The 18,385-nt window shown below is 34.1% G+C and overlaps 1 long non-coding RNA gene across 1 annotated transcript; it reads left to right on the forward strand.

Annotated features, from left to right (window-relative positions):
• On the forward strand, nt 1-17,564 carry LOC139685448 (uncharacterized). The gene is made up of 4 exons (XR_011700107.1): nt 1-86; nt 236-312; nt 8,075-8,177; nt 17,418-17,564. It is a non-coding gene; the product is annotated as an uncharacterized lncRNA (long non-coding RNA).
• The last annotated feature ends 821 nt before the right edge of the window (nt 17,565-18,385 follow it).

Here is an 18,385-nt window from a genome sequence, read left to right on the forward strand (position 1 = left end):
GAAACACTCACTCAATGGTTTACTGCCCTTCTAGTGAGACGGTGAGTGTAAGAAGGGCTGGCTTTACTTCGGATAGCCGTGGAAAGGTAGGTGCATATCAGATGTCCTCAATAGTTCGAGAACTGGAAATTGTAATTCTGAACGTCTAGGGAAAACAATTTAGCGATGTGTAAGAGAGCTTAATTCTCAATAAATCTATTTTTTGTTCTTCTTTTTCACGGGTTTTACTCGAAAGAGACGAACAGAACTACACAAGTGACTAAATTGAAAATTTCGGAGAAATGGAATCAGAGATGACTCCGAGGGACACTGGTGAGTAAATTGCACTCTTTAGTAACTGTAGTAGTTTATCATAAGATATTGTCCTAACTTTTTGCCCGTGAATACAATTAGAGGCAGACTACACCTTAAATGTGACTATCTTTCCCGAGTACTCAACCTAACATTTTCACCTTGTCGATTCCTCACTACCTCCTCCCTCTCGCAAACTAAAGTGATGGTCACTTGTTTCCAAGTAGATCTTGTACCTGCGACTCTAGTAGTGGATTTATCCCTCGAGAGGCATTCTTTATTCTACGACCGCGTCTAAAATTTTAATGATTTTTGGTGTGGTATGGGTAAAACCTAATAATGTTAACATGGTCTAATTAGATTTGAAGAATGCAGAACGAATGATACTGACTAACACATTTTAGGCTCTTCATCGTGGCAATTAAGGAGTAGAATTTTACTTTTATCAATCGAACGATAGAAAATAAATTTCGTAAGGAACTCTTAAAACGATAACATTCTATATTTCGAAGAAATCTACCTTGAATGGACACCAAACCCTAATTCCGGATCCAGTTCCACCCCATGCTTTGAAGGTACTACCTTAATACCATCGTTCTTCAGGTAGTTTTGTGTGGGATTCCGTCTTCAAGTAGTTTTCCTCAAAATGCCCGCTCTCTCTCTTTTCCGGATCTTTTTTCCGAAATCAACGGTTTCTGGCATTGAAGAATGCGATCGCGAATGAACACTTCATTATCGCGTTCGGTTTGGCGTCCACTCTTTTGTGTTGCCAACGCATAAATTAGAATAGGCCAAGCAACCAAAGTGAGAGTAGTGTGCTATACGAATATAGTCACGGTAGTACGAAGAATCGGACTGTCAGGGCTCGGCAGAAGAAAGACAGAAGGCCCGAAGGGGCAGGGCGATCTCGAATAAGTTACCTCGGCGACACTCGTCTCCTTACAATAAGCGACGGAGCCTGCTTTTCCATTTACTCTCGTCCCTCGCTTGCTCGTTTCCCATCTTAATCCTTTCTTTTTGACAACTGCTCACAGTACGAGTTTGCCAAATGGTGCAATTGAGGTTCAAGTACGGTTTCATTGAGATTTAAATGAGACAGCGCCATTCCACCCGAGTTTACCTAATTCCACGCGGAGCCCAACGCAGTCGGGTACGATCGAACTCAATTCAGACGGCTGTGGTGATTATTTGTACGAAATCCAAATGTAAAATTTGTTTAAAGTCCTGCAAATCGTTCGGCATACTTGGTTGAGGCCTAACCGCTCGAAAACACGCCACCGACCCATCCCGAAAATGCCGAGGAGAGGAAATGGCAACCGCTCCTGGAAAGAGACTGGAATCCCAGTCCAACGGGGCCGAACACACACTCGATATTACCCAGTTGGGACTCGACCGTGGGGTATCAGACTGGCTCGTGTGCAGACGAAAGCCATCGGGATTAGATGCATCACAGTGAATGCAATATAGCTGCGAGATGGGAAAGACGGCAGCCCTTTGTTATGGTTGTCACCTACTAGACATCATCAGAGTTGTCGGGGGAAAAAATTCTTTTGTTCAATATGTCGATAGAGAAAAAGGGTTGGTCCATAGCATTGCCTGTAGAATATTTATTCCCAGGGATATGAAAAGAGAAAGTTGCTCTAGTGATGCCTTAAATCGATTGTATACATTGTTTCTCTAAACGTGAACGCCCCCTTATGTTATCTTTTAATCTCCTTTTCATTTCTGGAATATAAATTCACACATTTCCAATATGTTCATGCACTTAAAAAAGCATTTATACGGGGAACGCTGAATAGCTTTTAATAAATCCAAATAAATGTCATTTCCCGTCATCGCGTTTGCATATTACCAATTCAAATTTATACTCAGCGGAATCTCGATGCGAATAACTTCACTGTCGGGTATCCTATCGCACGTTTTTCATACCCCAAGGTCCAGTCTATGATGTTTATCCGAGTCTGTGCAGACCCAGCTGGAGCTGGAATGTGCCAAGGAGATAACCCCGATCAGCAAGACCCAATGGCCCAAACGCTGATACACTTCCATCTGAAGGCGAGTCTACCCGTCCTAAATGCTAGGCAACGCTCGCCCCATACTACCTGTGGTTTCGATTGAGTATCTATGCAGATATTTTAAGCCTCTACTGGCGTTTCATTTTATAAGTTTCTATGGTAGATATCTGCACATATATTATACAAATCAGAACAGCTTCTATTGATTGTGTTAACACATTAAATCCGAATGAAAGTTTATATTTTGATTGTCTTTTATCCTTTTTTATTCCCACTGTGATGCTATTCCCAGCATATGTGTCTACACCTGTTAGAGTTTGTGGATATCATTATACTACATACATCCTTTTGGCCGAGTCATTTTCCTCTTCCTTGATGCAACTTTATAGTCAGAGAAAATGATTCCATTTTATATGCTAAACATTTCAGCTAAAGTCATTTTGCACCTAAATAATGCCCTCCTCCATCACAGGGTAAGATGCCACATTCTTATTAATCCTAGTTTTAGGAAAGAAGGCAAAACAGGCCATCGAGGGCTGTAGAGTTCATTGCCACTAATGAAAATATAGTTGCAAGTGATTAATTTCGGAGAGGATAATTCCATTATTAACATTTTTCAAACACATCACTAGGTTTTATCATGCTTGTCATCTTTATTTCATGTAGAAGGAAAAACTGAATAATACCTTATGATATTTGTGCTTTAGCTGTAAAATGTTATATATGCCTCTTTGAGTATCTCTGTCTTATACAAAGATCATCCTTACAGTGCCAGAATTAAATTTTAAGATCTTAATTTTGACAGAATGTCATTCCTTATTACAGGCAAAGAAAATTGATATTTTACCAGTGTATGCCTTGAAATAGTCATTATTTCCACTGCACAATTTGTATCAGCAGCATTAATTTTTATTAGTTATCCTTTGTGGAGTTTTTTTGTGTAATCTTGACTATTGGGTCACCTTGTTTAAACTAATTTGAAGGATATGTGATATTTTTGAATTATAATAAATAATTTTGCTGCTCATGAATGCATTCATTAATTGAAAATATTACTCTTCTATGTAAAAAAATTACAATTTGCAACAAATTCATAATTGAATGTCTACCGTTAAATATCGTACACTGTACAGTTTTTGTGCCCTCTTGTTTCTATCAAATTATGGTTAACATTTTTTCAACTATAAAGCAGTCGTTTTTAATAGCAATTAAAAAAACATTAATTAAGTTTTGTGCATACCAATTAATTCCAATGGTAACCTTCTATTTCAATGGTTTGTTTTGTTTGAAGGGGTACACATGCATATGAAACTCATACAAACCTGTTAATACTGTTTATAGCAGGTATAAGTAATTATGGTTGCTCTTGACATTTTTATTATAAAATAACAAAAGTGACTATTACTGCCACAGTTTTGGATAGACCTTGGCCTACATGACTGTTTTATATTCCACCCTGCTCTGCACTTCTGCTTCAATCCTTTCCAGGATTACTAATTCTTTTCCTGTTACCCTTCCCAATTTCTTAACATACTTTTCTTTATTATTCATCAACTTGCGACAATCACTTAATGCCCTCCTTCATCAACTCCCTATGTCTTCTTAATAGTTGTACCACCAACTTTCATCACCTCTATCCCATTTTATGCTTAGTCAATCTTTCTATCCTTCTCAAGGTATTTTCATGCTGTTTTGATGCCTGTTCCCTTTCCTGAAAGACCAGGGTTCTTGAGATTCCATGGTTTGGACCACTAGGCTTCATATTAATATGCTTTTCACTTATGTCTGTATTTCCTAGAAAGTGATTTCCTATCAATTTACATCTAACATCCATGCCCACTACACAATTTCTTGGCCTTTTTCAATTTCTCCCAGCTGCTTGCCATTACCCTCCAGTATGCAATTCTACAAAGAGACTTTTCCTCTTCATCCTGCTTGTTGCCTCCATTTCAAAAATAAATTGTAAATCAATGTTTTCACCAATATTTTGCCCACACCTTAGTTTAAAATGCTAGTCATCCACTAACTCCTCTTTGTAAAAGTTTCTTAGCCTGCCATAATTCTTATTTTAATGTGTTTATAACTTTGATCCTCCATGTTCAAAAAATTTTCAAGATAGATGGACTCTTCTCCCTACAGTTGTTCATGTTGCCCAATTTTAGTGTTCAACTTAGCCTTCCTATTCCTCATGAACCTCATTTGCTTCTTTTAATTTACCCTGATTCTCATCCCATGCCTGTCATATTGATTTAGTAATGTGATCAACATTGATTATATATCCTTAAGATGACACTATACAAAGCTTGATCATCAAAAAATCTGATTTTATGATTTTGGTATCTACTATCATTCATACTGCTAGCTCTAACAGAGCTCATAATGGGAAGAATCAACCCCAGCCATACTCTTAATAGTGGGCAAAGCACATTTTGAAGGAAATCAGAAAGGAAAAATAAATAAATTAAAAAATATAATGTTACTGGGGGGGTTAGAACAGAACAAACGATTGAACCAAAATACGATAACAAAAATGCTCTGACTAAGGTGTACTAGATAGCATTGACCCTCACCCTTATCCAGGGCTTGTGAGAGATTTCTCCTGTGCCAGTGGCCCGCCAATCTCTCGCTTGCTTGGGTATGCGTAAATGCCTTAACCCTTGAAAATATCACTCACCCAAACAGGTCTTTTGCGGAATTTCTTCCATTGTTACTCCTGTAACTCACACTTTGGGAAAGGTAAGGGAGATGCCCAGAAATTGACACGTTTTGACTGCCAAGCAGTCCTCTTCAGAGAAGGAATGATGCCGTGCCATGTGTGGTGTCTTAACTTGGCTGTGTATATTGTAACGGGCAAAAGTATGTTGGAGTACGTTGTACGGAGGAGTTGTTGGGAAATGTTGGGTGAGGAGGAAGGTTGGGGAATGATCATGTTGGGGAATGATCATGTTAGGGATTTTTGTCATTTTGAGGGAGGGTGGGAACAGGGTCGGAAAGCCATTGCAGGGATTATGGTAAAATAAGTAAAATGTAAGCCTAGTCATTAATGATGATTTTTTTGAGTGGGGTAATTCAGGTGTTTTGCTAAGGAGAATAAGGTTGATGAGATCGGGCCCTGGTCATAGTTCATGAGTTTATTTTTGGAGCAGGGGATGTAGATGCTTTCATGGTAGTCTAATAAGTGGTTCGGTACTGTGCTAATGAGTTTTAAAGTTTTCAAATCAATGTTGTGTGAGTGCTCATGCATATGTTCCGCAACTGCTGATCTTTCAGCATCACCTAGTCTGTAGCAAGCTGTGTGTTCTTTAAATCATGTGTGAATATTTCTACATGTTTGTCCAATGTACGATTGGTCACATTCAGAAAAACTTAATCTTGTATATGCCTGATTTTTGGAGGGCCTGATTTTGCCATATCCTTTGCCCACTACAAAGAGAATGGCTGGGGTTGATTGTTACCATAATATTCATACCGCCGTAGTTACCATTCCTTTTCACTCTCTAACATTGCTTCTTTCATGATTTTCTCCATGTATATGTTGATGGATGCGCAGTTTCATGGGTGATAGTGGGCATTTGTCTTAACCTCCTGCCCATCCCAACTCTCCTACCATTATCCATACCTATTCAGTCTGTGACAGGCTTTAGATTTGTTGCCTAACCACTCTCTACTCCTATCTTCTGCAATGCATTCATTAATTTTATCTTATTTACTCTGGCAAATGCATTTAGGTATTCCACAAAGCAAAAAAATAATTTATTTAGAATATCATATTTCTCTCTGCTGTTAACCTCATAAATGCTGTAGAATCTACCACACCCCTCTCATTTCTGGAACCAGGTTGATGATCCCCAAAAGAGTCTAGCATCAATCAATTTTCTGCATTTTCTAATTAATAACCTAATTAATATTTTGCTGTATTCAAAATCCACTTTATTGTCTTTCAGTCCTAGCATATGAGGTAGACCTTCTGCAAAGGAGTAGTTGAATGCACTCAATTTTCCCAGAGTCTAACCCCAGGCATTCACTTGCCTCTCTGTTTTAGGTGGCAATTTATAAGTCATTGTGTTACTCACAATTCCTTCCCCATTTTTACTATTCAAAAACCAAACCTGACTTTCAGGGTAGTTCATACTTCCTTACCAATTCACCCTCTGCATCCACAGGTGGTTTTCCTTTTTTGGAATGGGAATTAATGTTGATCATAATAATTTTTAGCCCAATTTCTCCCTTTTAAATTGCACATGAGCTCATAAAAATTTTCCTAAGAAGTTTTTTTAAACCCTTAACTGGATCCTTATTTTGTTTTAAATCCCATGCGCCAATTCTGTTTCAAAACATTTCTTCTAGAAATTATTTAGAGGTCACATTAAGTGGAACCCACTGTTCTCTTGTATTGTCTATTTGTATGCAGCAATTATTGAAAGTTTAAGCTACATCCATTTTTTTAAAAGAGCGATTTGTTTTATTAACTCAGAATTGATTTTCCATGAGGATTATTGAGGGTTATTACAAAATAAAGACAGATGAAGTTGCCTTAATCGACGTAGATTTGTCATGGATCGGTGTGATCTGATTAAATGTGTGACAGCTAACTGTTTGTTATATTTTGACATACTATTTTTTCATTTTTTTAAATTTCTTCCAGATAAAACTTATTTTTACTAGATTTTATTATTTCATTGCTCTTAATATTTTCTGCTAGCCTGTGTACCATCCTCGAGACCTAATATTTTCCTTCCTCTCCTTTGCTTCCCCAACATTCTCACTAAAAACCCATGAACTCATTTTTATCCACCATTTTTGAAACTTAGTCTTTTATACTCTTTATCTAATTTTTAACACTTGCTTTACATAGATAATCTTGAAATATACCCTCATTGCTATTTCACGAGCCAAGTACTAGAATATTTTTTATGATCAAGAGATCTCATCTATAGTGAATTAGGTTGGTTTTGCTTCTTAACAGAAACAAAACTCAAGCTATCCTACTCAGGAACTCAAAATTAATCAATAAATTTGATCTTAACTTGATCCCCAATTTTAAATTTGGATATACTGAGCTACCGTACCCCAAAACCAAGTCTAGTTCAATCCTGAATGATAACTTGTCATAGAAAAAAAATTATGACATATTTCAAATTAAATCAATAGGCCATTATACCAACGTAAGGTGAGCAAAAAGAGCATAACCTTTAGCTGCAGCACCTCCTAAATATTTGCTAAATTTTTAATCTTCACAAAGATGAGTAAAATCTCACTCCCTAATGAAAAACAATTAACCTTCCTACTTAACTGAATTATTTTCAAAAATAATCACCAATCATTCCAAGATAATAAGAACAGAACCAACCAATCTTGTATTTCTGAACCACTGAACCACCACCCTTCCACAAGTCATTTATTGTGGCAACTTTGCAACTAATCTCATCTATTCCAACCTTTCTTAGGAAATCTTGCTCAGTAGAAATTTTACCAATAGTATTATAACTAATTTAAGAATGTTTTTCTTAATATTGAAGCATGCATCAATGTCACTGTTGTTTCCCAATTTCATTTGTAATCTCATGGTTTATTCATATTCTTTCTATGGGTCTTGTCCCAGAGTACTTTAATATGTATTGTATTCTAAGTACATCTTTAAGGCCACTATTCAATGTTCACACACTTCACCGCAAATATCGCTAAAATAGAAGAACCTTCAAGAGTGAAAATAATCAATTCTTCTTCTCCTCTTTTACTCTTATGTTTGTATATTCTTGGAGTTACAGAAGATTGGAAATTATGGAGTGGAGGGACGGACACTGGGAAATATGCTGTATGCTCATCAACCAGCCTTCATTTGTGAGGCAGAATGAATTTCCTTTTCTGCAGGCAAGTCATTTTTTTCAAATTGATTGTAAATGTAGTTTCAACTTAATGATTGTTGGCTCTAGTTGAAATAGTAGTTGTTTGAGGTGATAGTGAATTTTTGTTAGCAAGTCACTATGACTATGATGTCATCTGGACAGAAAATTCCTCCAGTGGGATTGGTTTTCCTAAAGAAAGAAAACTCTTCACATCTCCATGTTCCAAGCTGACCTTTGATTTTGAGTTTTCCATAAACATTTGGAATGAATGGTCATTATATAACCACCAATAAATTTCACTGGATAAAGGAACAGGAAGATGAATCCTCCAGAGAACTGCAATTCCTCAAAAAATATCAAACAAATTGTTTATAATTTAGGATTGGTCATGCAAACATATGAGAGATACATCAATAATTGAAGCTATAATCAAGTTTGATGTAAGCTAGATTTTGCAAATAGATTTTACTTTATTTGCATTGCATTCAAAAAATATAAATCCAGTATCCAAATTTAAGCAATCAAAAAATTACTTATTTAATCTTACTGACAAAAGTGACATGATGAATCCAAGTCATTCCCATGGGGTTAACTGTCTGAGGATAAGTTTGAAGCAGCTCTCCAGACTACATCTTGTTTCAAAATCCAAATCTCTTAATTCCCTCAGAGCTTCTTGCACTGACATTTTCCATCATCTGTTTCTCATTTTTTTTTATCCCAGGCCAGCCTCTACTATTCTTCCCCTTTCTATGCTTCATTCCGATATAGTCATCAGTAAACTTCTTGCCTCAGGAAATGTCCAATCGATTTCCCTCTCAGTGGGTGTCCTCCATAAACTTCTTTCTGTGCTTCTCTAATCCATTGATTCCACATACATGTATATATTTTAATGAATTTCTTCCATAAATCAATGATGCAATGCTTTGCCATAGGTACTTCTCACTACCGATTGAATACTTCCTTATTCACATTTGTTCTTACCTGTCTAAAAAGTAAAATTCTTCCACTACCTCTAAAGGTTTTTCCCAACTCTCATTTAAAGATCATCTTCTTTGAGATGGTTACATGAAATTGATTTATTTGTATTCAATTTATCTGGAGTTAAAATTTTTTAAATCCTATACTGAATACTGGCTAGTAGTGTTCTTGTTGGATATTCTTTCTTCTCTGCAAGTACATTAAGCAGTGCCATTCACAAAACCAAATAATGCTAATCATTTCTCCATATGTCGTTTTTTATTATTTCCTTATAATTTTTCAGTGTCTTCTTAATATTTGTGTTGCAGATCAAGGTTGATATCATTGAGTAAAAGAGCTAACTCATATTTTAGCTTTTATTTAATTGCTTCTGAATGGACTGTTGCTCAATACTTATTCAAGTTCAATTCAGGAATCAGTTAAAGCCAGGGAATCATATGAATCATTGGAAGGAGTTCATTTTTAAACTAAGAAGAATACACTTTGAATACTATCGCATTATGATAATGGAAGAACCATTTTTTACTTCATTGAAATTTGGTTTGTAAACCATTTATTGATTAAAGTAATCAGAGGTCACATTAAGCAGAACCGTTTGTACGTGTTTCCCAAGGTATTGTGCATCTATTGCCATCTATACAAGCCATTTACTGTAGTTATCGGTGACCCACAAAGTTTTGGTACTCACAGAAATACCCCTTGGTTTTAAGCATCCAATCACTGTTTAAATACAGGATCCATTTAAATGAATGAGTATCAGCCACTTTAAAAGAGAGTGCCATCACTTTTTTCAACAATATGGTAGTCACACACTTTTTGTATAGAATGTCTTCTTTGTGATTAGTTCTCATAGTCCTTATGAATCTTAGGGTGCCCAAGCATAATAAACATCTAAAATGGCCACTATGGGAAGAGCTAATTTTCAATTTTTCATTTAAATAGAAATATTTGTTTAGTAAAATAATTATAATTTTGCTAGCATAAGAAATAAACTGAATAAGTTTAATTCAAAAGCTTTTTTTTAATTTCATGAATAGAGAAGCTTCAGGAATTGTATAGTCATGCAATTTGTCTCAATTGCTTTCACATTCTTAATACTTTGATTTTGAAGTGTAGATGTAGAAAGTGCTTTTATTTAAATATACATTAAAAGAATGCATTTAAAAATAGCTTTAATGTAGACAAGGCAGTAACTGTATTCAGTATCTCAGTAAGATTTCTTAAGGAGTTGACTGTACTAATGAGTCAGTGCTATATTAGAAAAATGTTGAGTGCTCAATATTGCAATGATTAGGGTGTATTCTTTTGAACTGTCACCCCCAAAAATGGCTTTACACAGAATAAATCCTGGAAGCTTCCAGTATATTGTATTGTTTTGGTGACCATAAAAACTTTTATATTCAATTGAAAAGCTTGAATGCCCAACCTTTTAGATTAGTGAATGTTGAACATTGAGTTTTGGAGACCATTATAAATATTTACAGAAAGATTCCAGTATCAGTTTTGCTAATTATCACTGACCACCAATTTTTCATTACATAGTACCCTTATGAAGTTCAGTCATATAATTAGGAAGGAAGTGTTATGATTTTTGTTACTTTGGTTATATTTTACTTTTTGTTCTACATTTATATGTACAAGGAGTTAGGACACATGGAATGATGTTCCAATATTCACCTGACATTATCTTATAATGCAATAAATTGTTTGATACATTAATTTGACTGCATTCATTCATATCTACTTTCTTAATCTAGTCTTAATTTCACAAGTAATAAATTCATATCTAACTAATTTTTAGACAATTTAAGGATTCGGTGCAAACTTATTTCAATCAATAATTTCAAATGGGCATTGCGGTCATTAATGAACATTGTTAGGTGAAACTTTATTTATGTTAAGATAAATGAAAACTAAAATTCAATTAATAGTCAATCTGGCTGAGAAACTTGACTTTCCAGTGTTCATAATTAAAATTAAAAATTAGTAAAAATTGAATGTTTCTATTTTACTTATAATATGGCTAATATGTGCGACAAGAAATTTAGCAAGTCTTGATGGAGCATTGAAATTTCCAATTAGTTTAATTTTGAACTAGTTATAAAAATACTTTTTTATTTGAATGGAGCAAAATGAAAAGTAGCTCATAAAAAGAAATTATTCTTTGCGAAAAAGAATTATTTTCAATTTATCCTTGAAAATGGGGTTGTTGAAAAAATATTAAAAGGATCTTTCAAGTTTTGTGTTTGATAAATGAATACGGTAATGTATTTGCTGTGTAGATATGCTGATAAGCATAAAAATTATAATTAATAACATAAATTCAACTCTATTTAAACATTTTCATTGTTAATAATTCAAATGAATTTAGGTAATTCTTCCATTTCCCTGTGCGAGAAATCTAGATATTTCTTTCTTGTTTTTGCAAAACACATTAAAAGAGGATATTGGAGAATTCTAATGTTTTCTGATTAAAAGATGAGAGAATGTTTTCATGTGGCTGCTGCGTACTTTGAGATGCATCCGAATATTGATGATAAAGTTTTGCAAAGAATGAATGCTTAATGACTATATAATATCTAGAAATTAAAGAAAGAGTCAGCTTTCAAAAGGATACACTAGAAAGAACAGTCCCATAAATTAATTTGAAGGTGTCTACTTTGATAGCTAGCTAAAATTTACCCATTACTTCAGTGTTTTGACCATTGAATTTAAAGCAGTGAGGGGAAATCATGTTCCCTTATTTTTTAGAAAAAGCACCTTGTCATCTGTGTCTCTGTCATTTATGCCAGTTCAATATGGTGTTCTGTCCTTGAATCTTTTACACCTTCTCAATTAGAGGCCCAACACAATCTTACTCTCCACCACATTCAAAGTGCCGGACAGTTTCATAGAAATAAAAAACTGCATGCCATGCAAGCTCAACACTTAGCCCATTGTTGTTCATCCCTAGGGGCAACACAGAAAAAGACAACACAGTGAAGGGAAGGTTTTGGAGTTGTTTCACTATGCTAACTTTACAAATATTTTCAGGATGGTTTGAATTTGATTAGGAATTCTCTAGTGTAATTTACATATGCAATACAAAAGGAATACTTGAAGTAGGACTTAAATGTATGTTTTCTGATTTAGCATATTAGCTTCTAATACCAATAGGAGTAGGTTAAACTCAAAAAAGAGGTATGTCATTACAACTTCTACATAATTAATTTGTGTTATGATAATTGTTAAATTGTCTATGTAAAACAATAGTTCACTGATCTAGGACTGAGAACAGTCCTTAGCATAAGTCTATTATTTTAATCCTCTAAATTGATGGACTAAATCAAATATGGACTAAATATCAAATTTTATTTTAAGATTCAAAAGAAAGAAAAATTTATAAATGAATGATGGAAATAATTGATATGAAATTTCCTTACATAAGTTAACTGATCAGTACAAAGGCATTACATGAAAGTAACTCTCTACTCATAATTTCCTAGCACTGATTTTTGCTTATTTATTAAATAAGAAACCTTTTTGATCTCACATTTAGGTTTAACTTTGTGTAATTCCTTCATGATGAGGGTAGAAAAAGAAACTTTGCTCTTCCACGTAAAGATGATCTCCACAGAAGATCTTTATGTGAAAGAGCAAGTTTCTTTTTCTACCCCCATCTTGTTTGATTACGCAGCCAAAAAGTGTTTCTTGAGACATTATATAATTGATTATAATGATATGCTATTAATGGACAATAAAAAGAACTAAATATTTTAGTGGACTGTATCTACCTGTAATATAGGTATATGCTTCCACTGATAAACCTTACTTCAGTGCATTGCTAACCTCGTCTGATTGTATGTGAATTAAATATGACTTGCAAATAATATTATTTTCACATTTTTCAAAAACTATTGAGTCAAATATAAAGTAATACCCTCAAACCATTTGAAACCCCAGGAATACTCCCTTACAGGAATAGGAATGCAAAACACCCTGGACACATGCTGTTCAGCCATTTATTCAAGAATTTCCCAAAACTTGTTACTAGGATTTAGTTAGTTGAAATTACGCAAAAGCATTGCACAAGAGATATATTGGTGAAAAACTAGTTTCCCTTCCCTAATTCTTGACAGCTCGATTTTGAGCACTGCCATGATCAGTAATCACAAATAATAGAAGTTGATAGAAAATAGCTGATGATTAGAAAAGTAGCTATTCATTTGCGTATATCCAATGCAGATGACTTCAATTGGCACTTGGTCAAAATTCATGATTGGAGTGATTTCATTACCCCCTATTTCAATTCAATTCAATTTATTTCTTCACCATAGGCATAGAATTATGCATGGCTTTGTCAATACATGTTTTACACTTCATATCAATAAAAGACGCTATGCAAAATATTAAAACAATATGAAAAATATAAATACATACAATTTACAATTTTCTTGGGATTAACACATTCCAATTATACATATTGTAACTATCTTAGATATGTTTTTTAATTGAAAGAGCAGACTGAGCTTATAGTTTTCCTTTGCTTTTGCTTCACTGTTGAAATAAACTTTTTCTCCTATTTCACATTTTTCGACATATTTCATGACATTGTACTTGATAATTTGATTTTGCTTTGACCAGTACCTCATATGAGTCATCTTTGAATTACAAATGGCCAATTTCAACTTTCTTTTATACTTCCTCTCCCCTTTGATAAGTATCCTCGACACAAGAATCCCCTCCTCCACACATCCAACATAATTTTCAGCTATGTAACTATGTAATACAATTAATTCTGTATGTATATCTATCAGGGCTCTTTTACTAAAAAAAGAAAGAATCTTGTATGGGTTTATCATATAAATTTTTCGTCAAAATAACCTGTAGCTCACTCAGTTGCATCTATGCATTGAAAAAATACACCAAATGAATGCGGATTGATTTTTTTCCTATTAATAGTTTAAGAATTAATGACACAGTGAAATGTTACAAACTTTTCATAATTATTTAGTCACATAAATGCTAGAAAATAACTGTTAAGGCAGTTTTGGTGACTATAATTATTCTGAAGCTAGTTTCAATACTGAGCATTTGCATGTTAGACTCTTTTGGTGGAAAAGGATGAAAAGTTTTCAGCAAAAAGTGGCAAATCTAATGCAATAATAAAGGTTAGATTTGATTCCTCCTAGATCTCCCCCCCCCCTCCCCCACGTATAGAAATATGATGAAATGTTACTACCATTCTCCCCGCAAAAAGTCTTTCATCGATTTAAGGGCAACATAATATACCCTTTATGTATATGTTCACCACATTTTCATGTGTTTTCAAATATTTGATTTTTTTAGTATTTTAATATTTATCACATTTTGAAACTCTGATCCGATCAAAAATGTGATAGTTAAAGCCCATGGAGCACCATTTCCAGAGGTTCATCACTTGACATTTCTTAGTAATTAAAATTTCATTGGGGAGACTAGAATCCTTATTTTGTTTTCAGGTTTTTCAAATGATATAAATGTAGATTGCATTTTGCATTAATAGTCTGGCCAATCATTGATTTAATTTATATTTGAAAAGAAAGTTGCAAGCTAAGCTTACTCTTGTACTGATAATCCTTATTATTTATTGAAATGCATGTGCAGATAGTGTGTTAGGTGGCATACAAAATCCCTAGCATTGCAATCAAACTTGGAAAAATAGCATGAATATCAATTTGAAAAATTAAAATTCAGCTGCTACTTACTAAGATAATCTAAGGAAAAACAAAGCCAATCCCATCACTCATGGCCCAGAATCACACCACATTAAAAATCACACTCAGTCTTTCTTCTATTGTGCAAACTATTCCATTTCAGAATACCCAAATTGTCTGTTTTGCAATCTGAATTTTTATGCCTACCGATTACTACCACTACCTCTGACTGCCTTTTATTGCACTTTTTCTGATTTTTCATGTATCCGACTTCATATGGGCACTGTACTTTGAACAAGTTTTCCAGGATATGGCAAACCAGGACCTTATAAGCTCTATCTTTCATAGCCATGTTACTTCCTTAAAAATGTCTCTCTATCCAATGAAGTACTTTACATGCCTTCCTTCTATGCCAAACTATTCCCTTGAACTCCCAAGTTCCATAGTTAGGTAAACACCCTTTTCAGTTACTGCTACTGGTATGAAAAGTGTATGCCTTATGGTGTAAAGTCTTTTTATTTGAAAAAATTGTATACGTGGTCTTACTTACTTCAGTAGCCATGAAGGCATAACTTAATGCAGTGGGATCAGCTTGGATGCTATTGGGAAATAGTTTAATTTAGAAGGATTTGATGAAGTTGAAGGTTAATGCGTGAGTTTCTGTGACAATAAAAAAGATGAATTGATTTGTGAGGTGTGGTGCCTTTTTGTTGGGAGGGAGGTAAAGAGGCAAGGAGGACAAGAATGAGGGGCATTCATGGGAATCAAAGTATTAAAAGGAATCAAATTGATGATTGCTAAAGTTTTGTTTTCACACAATTTAAAAAATAGATCCATCATCCTTCTTTAAAGAATCATTCATTGTTTCCCCAAAACTATTGACGAAGCTGCAAAGATCAACCTTAATATTGTCTTCTCGATACAGGTGTCACAAGAATTAAACTAATATCAAATACAGGTTGATTCAGGGAAACTTTTTCACTCACTTATTTCTTAAAAGGCATTTTATATAAGCACACTCTTTATTACTTTTATAGAAAGAATTTTAATGTCATAGTATTTAATTATTTATCTACAATTTATATAAGGAAATCTTAGTCTGTTGGATGGTACTGCCCACTTTTTTGGATTTCCACCACAATCTCTTCTAGCTACCCCTAATTCTGGAGGCATCTTTTGAACAGCAACTATGCAATTATCTGCTGAATGGATTGTGCAAATGGTTTATAAAGATTCCTCTTCTTTGACCTTGCCATTGCATTCTTATCTATCAAGTCTTGTTATCTTCTTTATTCATTCTCATTTAAGGTCATTCATTTTAATCTCTTCATTCAATTCTTGACTCATAGTTGCATCTTTTGTACATTTTATTTGTACATTCTGATCTTGGAAAGACATAATTGGAAAATATATCAAACACAGATTCACACCTAAGGGATTTATACAGTGAATGCCACCTAATGATACTGTGAGGAAATTTTATTTTCCTAGTCTAATACTGATTCATTCATAAATCTTAGTTTTGCTGAAGTTTAATGGCAAAATTAAAATGTCATGATCTAAGATGATATTTGATGCTATTAGTATAAAATTAAGTTGAAAGTCGCTCACTCTTGATGAAATTGATTAAGTCATTATAAATCTTTTGCATGCTGTTTGTATGCATATTTAAATTATTTTTAATATGTTTTATTGCATTGTTCTGCCTGTATCCATTATTTGTGTGTTTGATCAGTGGGTTAAAATGCTATCACCCTGAGTTCTCCAATGGTGTGCATTACTAAAACAATTTTTCTGGTTGCAAAAAACCTTCTTAATCACTGTTCACCAAATTGTCATTACAGCACATTGCTCTAATGTGCATATGTAGTTGCATGGAACTAAAATCACTGAAGCATTCTGTGTAACAAGGGTCATTTTTTGATTCTGAATCTACATTAATGGATGACTATCTATTTTTACTTGGGAGGTTGTGTTGACCAGAAGAACACAGGTCTTTATAACATTTAATTATTCAACTTTCTTTTCATTGGCTCACAGAATTTCAGTAATGTCAATTTCATTCCTACATTATTCATAATATTCCTAAGAAAATAAATATTATGAGTTTGTCTCTGTCTTTCTCTATAATTCTGCCCCTTGTTCTCATCATAATTCTCGACCTAATTTCATCCTCGTCTTGAAATTTCACCTTTGAGAATCCTTTTTCCCATTGTCTACCCATCAGGAATCACATTACTAATTAATACTACCTACATTCACATACTAGGTTATAATTTGCACCATATTCTTTCCTTTTAAATAGTTTCTCTTCATAAGCACCATGTACACTTTCATGTAATGAATACCATGTTAGTCGTTCCCCTAATCTCACATCTGTCATACAAGAGAATTGATTCAATAGCCATCATTTTATAAGGAAGTCATCCTTATGAATTTTTCAAGCAAATTATGCTTTCGAAGATCTTGAATCACGTACAATTTATATCTTGCACTGCAACCCAACAGCAAAGAATTAAAGGTGATGGCATTTTTCTCTAAGGCTGCTTTATTACAATTATCATGGTATAATGTTTTCCACAAGTGTCTTTTTTCCTTCCTTTTTGTTGCAGGTCATCATTGCCAGAGCAGAATAAGTTGATCCTCATCCTATATGGTAGTGTACATGTGTGTCTTCCGGAAATGCAGATTCAGCAACAGGTGTTGGTGCTCTGTCCTGTGAAATCCAAAAGATAGCATCGCCCTTGGCACTTGAACAGGGGGACCAGAGGATAATTAAGCTTTGATTTTATTAGGTTGATCACAAGTTTTAGGTTCTCTCCTCTCTTAAGATTGCTGTCAACCATGAACTGAACAAAACAAAATTGTTGAATGCAGATCATATTTCGACAGCAGTTTACTTCTGTAAGAGTGCTATCTAGTGGTTCAATCAGGAATTTTTGTGATCTCTTGCTTAAAATCCTGGTTTGCACCCTTCCAGAAGCAGACTGTTCCTGGAGTATGTCCTACAGTCAACAATTTTGTTTTGCTCAGTTTATGGTTGACAGCAATCAGAGGAGAGAACCTGTTATGTGCTACACCTATTTTGTTACCCAACTTTGACATTTTCAGGTGAAATAAAAATTTTTTTTGAACCCTATCCAAATTTTAATTATCAAAGTCTTGATGCTAGACAGAAGCTGGTTTTAATTAAATAGGACTTAGGGGTATTTTTTAAGCTTTTATTTATAAAAAAATGAATGAATTGTCTATAAAAGAAGAATGTTGGTCAAATTTTTTTTGTTTTTCAAAAAAGTGGAATAAAAACATTTTTTTAAAGGAGGGAAAGACTTAAATTTGCATGAAAAATTGTACTAAGTCCAGAATAAAAAATTCCATGGCCAGGGTTGAATAAAATATATTGTTTACAAATTTTAAAAATTTATTAGTATCTCAATATATAAATTGTTTTACAGTAAAAAAGGAGTCATGTTTCCATACAATGAAATGGCTGCAGTAGAAAATGCTATTGTTGGCTGATGTTTTATCATAGATGGTCACAAGGTCTTCAACTGTCCTCATCTGTTACCTGCAGAAGAAA

Source organism: Hetaerina americana, unplaced genomic scaffold (assembly GCF_022747635.1).
Source record: "Hetaerina americana unplaced genomic scaffold, ioHetAmer1.1.p SCAF_1, whole genome shotgun sequence".
In the NCBI taxonomy this organism is placed as follows: domain Eukaryota; kingdom Metazoa; phylum Arthropoda; class Insecta; order Odonata; family Calopterygidae; genus Hetaerina; species Hetaerina americana.